This window comes from Nannospalax galili, unplaced genomic scaffold (genome assembly GCF_000622305.1).
Source record: "Nannospalax galili isolate Female #2095 unplaced genomic scaffold, S.galili_v1.0 scaffold593, whole genome shotgun sequence".
Taxonomy (NCBI): domain Eukaryota; kingdom Metazoa; phylum Chordata; class Mammalia; order Rodentia; family Spalacidae; genus Nannospalax; species Nannospalax galili.
In genome coordinates, this window is record NW_008332686.1 from 601,964 (window position 1) to 610,944 (window position 8,981).

The 8,981-nt window shown below is 35.1% G+C and overlaps 1 pseudogene; it reads right to left on the reverse strand.

Moving 5' to 3' along the window:
* Window positions 1–5,297: 5,297 nt before the first annotated feature.
* Window positions 5,298–6,235, reverse strand: LOC103729632 (annotated as a pseudogene).
* Between the last annotated feature and the right edge of the window lie 2,746 nt (window positions 6,236–8,981).

The following is an 8,981-nucleotide window of genomic DNA, read 5'->3' on the forward strand; positions in this document are numbered from 1 at the left end:
TCTATAGTTACGTGTACAAGGCAAGGTCTCACCTCCTACTCTCTGATGCATAAGACACAAACAGGGAGTTGTGATAAACAGGTTCTGTAAAGTATAGATCAAAAGCAAGATGTGGACTGGAGAATGTTTAAAATGATAGAAATGGCCTGAAGGTGGCTCAGTGGGTAAAGTGCTTGCTGTCGAAACAGAAGGGTCTTTATCCAGATCCTCGGTACTCGTGTAAAAGCTGGGCTTGTTGGTGTGTGTTTCTTCCCTCAGGTCTGGGGAGTTTTGTCTAGACAGGAGAATTCCAGAGACTTGATGTTCTGCCTGTTTATCTGAAAAAAGCTACAGTTTAAGTGAGTGACCCTGTCTCAAAAAATACAAATCTTCAGTATCATTCATTCATCTGCCTTTACAGGATGCTCATGGGACTAAATCAGACTGCCTGATTACTTATTTCCAGCAATCCTGTCTAAAGACAAAAAAAATTTTTTTCTTTTAATTTATTTTATGTGTGAGTATCTTGCCTGCGTGTATGTAAGTGCACCCATGTTATGCAATGCCCACAGAAGCCAGAAGATGGTATAATATACCCTGGACTCTTAAGCGTCAGGTCTAATACCCCATGCTGTTGTCCGTTCACTGTGTGATATTTTATGTCATTGCTATTCTCATGAAAATAGTAAAAAAATAGCATTTCCCTTTTAGGGTTGCTGTAGAGTTAAAGAATTCAGTGTCTGCAATGCATCAAGAAAGCATGGCTGTGTGCCATGTATGACTGCAGTTTCTGATTCATTAGGATTGTAAGGACTTGAGTCCAGTGTTTAAAAATAATTTCAACTTCTCCTTTACCCACAATACAGCTGTGCAACTTTTAGACGATGGAATTTTTTGCTGCATGTTATAAATTAATATCATTTGCTGCATATTATAAATTAATTCTGAATTACAGGTTATGCAATTTTTCCATTCTAATTAGAAAACAGTAATTATAGCACAGAACAACTATAGTAAATACAGAGAAATAAATCGAAAAAGAATTGCATAATATTTCAATTTTAGGTTGTGTGATGAAAAGAAAGCAGCATTAAAATAAGTATTTATTATGAAAAAGATTTGCATCAATGATGAAATTTATATGCGTGAGGCCATTTGTGATGAGATAAACAAAACCAATTTTAATCGATACTAAAAGAAAAGTTCTGTGTTATACAAATACAAGATCAGTATTAATACCCCAGTTGGACAGATTCTAAGTCATTGCAGGAAAACATGGAAATAATTTGTTCTCCAAGCCAAAGGTCAGGAAAACAAGACTTGAAACATTGCTGTCTTTTCATTGGCAAAATATAAAAGTTTCAGTTCTAAAACTATGAGAGTGATTTTATCAAGATAAATTCATCCATCACCTAAAAATTAGAGTCTGGTAATTTACTTAAACTTAGCCATTTTCAAAATTTTCAAAATTTTCAAAATTTTCAAAATTTTGCTCAAATAAACTTATAGCTTTTATAGTGAAGAGCTACCTACTAAATAATATCAAAGATCTACTGAAGGTATTTATCCTTCTGATATTATTTTTAAAATCTGTGCATAAAATGTATAAGAGAACTCATTATGTCTGCGTCTTCCCCTGAAAACGATGTTTGAACTACAGAGCTTCCTGAATATGACTTCTAAGTTAACCACTCAGTCTAGGACTCTAGCCCATGGATGATATTAATCAACTGTAATCAGGGCAGACCTTCCCTCTTCCGCTAAACCTCTTTGAGAATGTCCTCACATGATCTTAACCAAAAGGCTGAGATTCAATTTTGGGAAAAGACTCACAACCATTCCCTGAGGCATTTTGACAGTGATTCAAAATAGGTTCAAGTTGGAAGATTTAGCATCAGAGATGAGCTTACTCTCAAGTGTTCACTGTGGGGTATATAAAAATTAAAAGTATTTTCTCAGCTGTAAGTTAATCATTTTTAAAACCTTTTTATTTATTTATTTCTTATTTTTTAGAAGAAGCATTTCATTACAGCATTAATATACTCAGTAACAATTTCCAGAGCAAAGATAGATCTCTTTCAAAAGTAGCTATAATACAATAAAATCAGTGCACCACAATATTTAGCACTCATAAATTCTAAATTAAGTGCTTCAATTGCATAAGTGCTAAAAATTACTCTCATGTTGAATGAGATACCTGTGCATTTTCACTGTAAATATTATCATAGACCAAAAATTCAAGCTGAAATTTCATAAACTTCAGGATTGTCATTATCCAATCTTGGTATCTTGTATGGTGTGATGGCTAAACTTGGTGTCAATTTGACTGAATCTGGTATTTAACTGAATTTACAGAGACTTTGTAGATCAGATTATTCAAAGTCATAAGACCCACCCTAAACGTGGGCATTAACTACTGATTCAAATTCAAGACTTTGTACTTGTAGAGAAAGCTTTTTTCTTATTAAGCTGTCTCCAAGCCTCTTATTTCCGAAATTACTTTATGAGGAAACCAGGATGGTATGCCCATCCCTAGGGTGGGATGAGCCTAAAACTTTTTATGTCAAGGCTATGTTCTCTGCTAGAGTCAAACCCAAGTCTCAATAACTTTAAATAAATAGGACAACAAAAATAATCCAGCATATTAGTACTATAATGGTTACATTGCCTAAATGTTAGACATATTTAAAAAGATGGGAAGGGTGCTAAAAACAACACCTCTGATATCCCTGTCTTGCAGAACACTGCAAAGCTAGAAAGAGAAAAGTGGACAGGTCAAATTTTAGGCTCTTTGCTCTTTGGGAAAGCATCTTGGTAAACAGCTCTTGTCTCATATCCCTGTCCTGAACAAATAGCTCAGCTCTCATTAGCTAAGAGATTAGGGCAGGTTAAAGGTTTATTCCTGAGATAAAAGCTAGAAGCTTATGTAATGCTTTCAGCCCTAAGAAAGAAAAGATTGTGGCCAATAAATTACTGGATAAGGCATGGGTAACCTTGAGTAAAAGTTAAGCATCCTGCTGGTGCCAACTAAAAGGCTATATGTCCTGTTTCTTTGTGCCCTAAATCTTTGTATGTAACTGCCATAACCCACATGACTGCCAGTTCCTTGTAATGTATTTACTCTGAATTTTGTAATGCACAGCTTGTTGGAAAGGAAGGCATAAGTCCCAAACAATTACTCTGTCGCTGATATAATCTCTCTGCCCCTGAAGCAAGGTTCCCACTGAGCAAATCAAACCCGTCTTAATAACTTTAAATAAATAGGACAAAAAAATAATCCATCTTATTATTAGTATAACAGTTACATTGCATAAGAGTTAGATATATTTAAAAAGATGGATTATGTCTATCAAAATTGATGTAGAATATGAAATGGAAGACTAAAGTAGCAATACCTGTTAGGGAATCTTTGAAAAACTATTCATGATGCTAGTGGGAATGGAGAATGCCACATGTGTTCCAATGTTTATTTGTTCATCTGCCGGACATTGATTTCTTTTCAGATGATACACCATAACAAAATACTAGCATTTTAAAATCATAAAAACTTGATGAATTTGAGTTTATGATGGATTGAATGGGAATTTGCACTGGTCACTCTAATCTGGCAGAACAATATTTTATGATTTGAAAATTGTATTTTTACACTCCTCATACCCTGTAATTTGATGGTATTTAGATTACCTCCCCTATCCCCACTTCCTATTTTTGCTCCTACCCAGTTTAATGTACTCTATTTTATATATTATATATATATATTATATGTAATATATATAATAGAGCCTGTACTGACTAATTTTTGTCTCCACATGTCTTTTAGTGTGGCAGTCCATCCACTTGATCCTGGTTAACTTCCCAAGAATTCCATGCTAGAAAGAGAATGGTTCATGTTTTTTGTTTAACTCTATTTCAAATATTGTATTAACAAGCTTATAATGGAACTAATAACACCAGGCCTTTATTTCTTAAGCTTGTTATAAAAGATAAGTGAACCAGTTGAAAGTGGGAACCTCACTGCTGAGGAAAGGAAGTTGAGAAGCAGATTCTGCTTTGAAGCTCACAGATGAAGGATATGGGAGCAGAAGGAGCTGGAGAGCATCCCTAGCATCCCTCACACTGTGCCTGTGATACAAGATCTTATGAGATATGCACAGTTCATTAAGATGATATTTAGGCTCAAATTTTAATCCATCACATACTTTATAGAGGGAATCAATAAAATTTCTACTTTCTTCATATTCTTCTATTTAAGAGTGGCCTATAAAATTAAGTAAGGAAAAAAAGACTATTTAGTGTTTTGTTCAAATACTCAATTAAGATGTTAATACTATTGATTTAGCATGGAAAATTAAAATGTATTACTGTAAGTGATAATATTGTAGCTATCACATGAGAACCAGGGAGTAATCTAACTACAGAAATGACATAAAACCTGTCTAAATTTACATTATTGATATTTGAATAGAATTATGGTCATTTGGGCACAGAAACTCAGGAAAATTTAAATGACAAGGTGAGAATGCAATGCTCTTTTGAAGCTTAATTTGGACTGTATGCAGGTTCCTCTGTATTCTAATTCTTCTGCAATATTTGGGAATTTAGCACTAGATCTGCAGAGTTAGTCAGGTGTTGCTAATAACGTGGAGTTTCAAGCACTTCCTTTGATTCCACTAAAATAAACAGGTTCATGGATTCTTTCATTCTCCAGTCTCCTCCCACATAGCTTACAGGTATGAGGTAATCCCCTAAACGAAGGGGAGTCATCATAGGCAGTGCTGAATCAATCAGTCTTTTATGTGAGGAAATTCAAGAAGTTACTCAAATCCTGTACCTAGTGTTAATTGAACCACCTTTGAAATGAAGTCAATTAATACACAAATACCTACAAATGATATTTTATGACTGCTTTTCTATTTGCCTCTCGCAAGTCCTGAAGTTTTTTATCAGTCAGTCACTGAGATGAATATGACACAGACATGTCTTTTTATTTGAAATGTATTTTTTCCTAAATTCTAAGATTTTATATTCATGCAAAAAAGGGTTTTCAAAGTATGATTTGAACAGCAGCATTCTAATAAGAAAATGCTTTCCTATCTTTTATTAGATTTATGACAGCAGGAAGCTGAATTTATTTGACATCTGATTATGCTAAGTTGTTAAGTCAGAGTGAAAGTGAAATCTCAAATTATAAACATGATTTTCTGAATCCCTGCATTAATTTTTCATTTTAGAGTCTTTTATCTTTCAGTATAATGAATATTCCACAAGCCATTTTTGTTAATAAACACTTTCTACTTTATTATACTTTTTAAAGCATGCTATTTATTTTGATAAGAAACAGCCACCAGTCTCTTCCACACTTCCTCATGGCATTTTTCATGTCCTTATTTCTAAAAGTATAAATCATGGGGTTGAGCAAGGGTGTTAGGATGGTGTAAAATACAGCCACAATTTTGTCAAAGTCGAAGGCAGATGGAGGCCGTGCATATATAAATATGCAGGGAACAAAAAACAAAACCACAACAGCAATGTGGGATCCACAGGTAGAGAGAGCTTTCCGCCGACCTTCAGGACTATGATCTCTCAGAGAAAACAAGATGACGCCATAAGAGACAAGCAACAAAGTGAAGTTTATGATGCAGATGGACCCACTGTTGGCAAACACCAAAAGACCAAAGATGTATGTGTCAGTGCAGGCAAGTTTCAGTAATGGGTATAAATCACACATAAAATGATCAATCACATTAGGACCACAAAAGGGCAGTTGGAAAGTGAAGAGAATCTGTATGATGGAGTGTAAGAATCCCCCTGCCCAGGCTACTCCCACCAGCATGCCACAGAGCCTCCTGGTCATGATGGAGGAGTAGTGCAGGGGCTTGCAAATGGCCACATAGCGGTCGTAGGCCATGACGGTCAGGACAATCATCTCTGCTGCACCAAGGAAATGTTCAGCAAAAATTTGCATCATGCAACCTGCAAAGGAGATAGTAGTCTTTTCAAAGAGGGAGTCTGCTATCATCTTTGGTGTCATGGCCGATGAGAAGCATGCATCCAAGAAGGACAAGAATGCCAAGAAGAAGTACATGGGGGAGCCCAGCAGTGCAGGGCTGCGGACGATGGTCACCACAATCAGCATGTTGCTTCCAATAGTTGCAATGTAGACAATCAAAAATATAGCAAATACTATTTTCTGAACTTTGGGATTCTGTGACAGTCCCAATAATATAAGCTCAGTGATAAAGCTCTGGTTTTTCATGATCCCAAGGAAAAAAGTGGAAGTAAAACAATATTCATGAGAATCTGCAATTATAAGAAAAATAAATTTGATTAAAGTGTTTATAATGTAATCATCAACAAATTGGTGCATCCTTTTGCAGATATCCTGATCATTGCAAACATATCATGATATCCTAATCATTAGGAATACAGAGTTGGAATTTATGGAAGATAATAGCTGTAGGTCATATGAATTTAATGGAAAGATATCTTATTGAATATATCACAGTAGTCAAGATTTACAGTATATGGGAACAAAGCATCCACACATGGAATAGAAGAAAAAAATAGATTTTATTTGAATTTTCAGTATTGGTTATTGTCCAGTGGCTTTAGAAGTAGATTAATAATAAGAACTTTAAATTGTAAACAAGTTATGAGAAAAAGGATTATCATTTCTTAATTATGCCTACTGTGATTAATGATGAGGTGTGACCAGCACATTATCTGTTATCTGGAGATATTCTCACCTACAAACAAGAAAAAAAAAATAGTTTAACAGGTAAAAAAATCATGACTAATGCTCAAAAAATTATTTAAAATGTAATAAATTTAACCTTTATGTACCCTGATTCCTTACAAAATAGTAAGGCCAGTAAGAAGGGGATTAGCTTTATTTTTGATACAAAAGTCTGGAATTATGAAATTTCAGTTTTAATCAATTATCTATTTATTATTTATTTATTTTATTTTCTGTGTATGCATGTATTGCCTACATGTAGGTAAGTGCACCCATGTCATGCAATGCACGCAGAGAATAGATGAGACTGTTGGATCCCCTGGAACTGGAGTTAGGGACAGTTGTTAGCTGCCATGTGGGTGCTGGGATTTGAACGCTGGTCCCTTCAAGAACAGCCAGTGTTCTTAACCACTGAGATATCTCTCCATCCCCTTAATTCAATTTTTAAAAGTGATCAGAAGGGCTGGAGAGATGGCTCAGCGGTTGAGAGCATGACCTGCTCTTGCAGAGGACCGGGTTTGGTTCCCTGCACCCACACGACAGCTAACACTTGTCCGTAACTCCAGTTCCAGGGGATCAGACACTGTCTTTGACCTCCAAAGGCATTTCATGACGTGGGTGCACTTATACACATGCAGGTAAAACACTCATACACATAAAAAAATAAAGTATGGAAAAATTAAAATGTTACCAGAACATGAATACAATAATGACTCTTTCCGTGATGGCTACTTGAGATGATGCAAGGAAAGCATTGCTTAGGACCTGCTGCCTAGGGAAAGTTTACAGCAGATCTTATTAGCACTATTTTTTTTTTTTTTGGTTTTTTTGAGACAGGGTCTCCCTGAAGCCCCAGCTGTCCTGGAACTTACTATGTAGACCAGGCCTCCCAAGTGCTGGGATTAAGGGCATGCACCACCATACCTGACCTATTTTATCATTAGGAAATTTAGAAATTCAAGGAAGCAGAGCTCCATTTGAGTTTTTTTAAACAAAGCATCTCTGGTTAAAACATGTTTTCACCATGTCATTAACAAGGAAAAGAATGAAATTTCTCTGTTTTCTGCAGTAAATTCAGAGTAAGGATGGTCTTTCCAGAATTTCCACCATCCATAAAGTTTAGAGCCTCCTATTTCTTTATTCACAAGTGAACAAATCATCTTGATGAGGACAACATGGCAAATAAAGAAGACTGAGGTGATGGCTCAATCACCTATGTATGTTATTTGGCAACAACCACATAGGAAAGGAAAAGAAACCACAAGCTTAGTATAATTTTGCCTTAAAACTTCCTATTTGCCAGTAATTTATCCACTGTAAGTCCATTGAGCAACTATAATCTTTGAGATTCTTTGAGATTTCAATGTGCATGAAGCATTAAAAATGTTTCTAAATACTTTCCCTGACCATCTTTGAGAATATAAAGTGATAGTACAAATTGAAAATACCAATTGATAGTTCTTAACTCATTCAAAAAACAGCCGCTTTATCCCTAGAAGGCTTGTCAATGAGTGCTCGTTAAATAATTGAGCTCTAGAATTCATTTTCTACAAGTTTATGATAATAAATCATTTAATTTTAATTCATTAAAAGGTAGTTTTACAAAATGCATTGTTCTCAGGAATTTAATCCTACCACACAGAGAGATAATGGAAGTATTATATGCATGTAAATAATTTTTATTTAAATAATAGTAATGCAATTGTTTCCAAATCTACATTAATAGTCCCATCATGAGGACAGTCTTAAAACTTGTATGAGTGATATAGAGGAAGCATGTATGCTTCTTATTAGGAATAATCTTCAATTATCCTGAAAAAATTTTAAATGTTAATAATAAGTTTACAATGATTATAGTGAAAATATGAATGGTCACTACTTAACATCTAATAGCTATGTCATTTAACACAAGGCCACATTTCCCACTCTCTGTTGCATAAGGCACAAAAGGGGCTGTGAACAACAGATTTGCAAAGTATAGATCAAAAGCAAGATGTGGACAGCAGAGATTGCTCAGAGGTTAAGAGCATTGATTGCTCTTGCAAAGGACCTGGGTTTGGTTCCCAGCACCCACATGGTGGCTAACAACCAATGGCAACTCCAGTTTCAGGGGAATCTGACAACTATTGCTGACCTCATCAAGCTTGACATGGATGCACGTACATCCATGCAATACAGTCATATACATAAAATTAAATATTAACGAATAAAATATTTTTAAAAAATCAATACATGAACATATTAGGTTAGACTCAAAAGACTACAT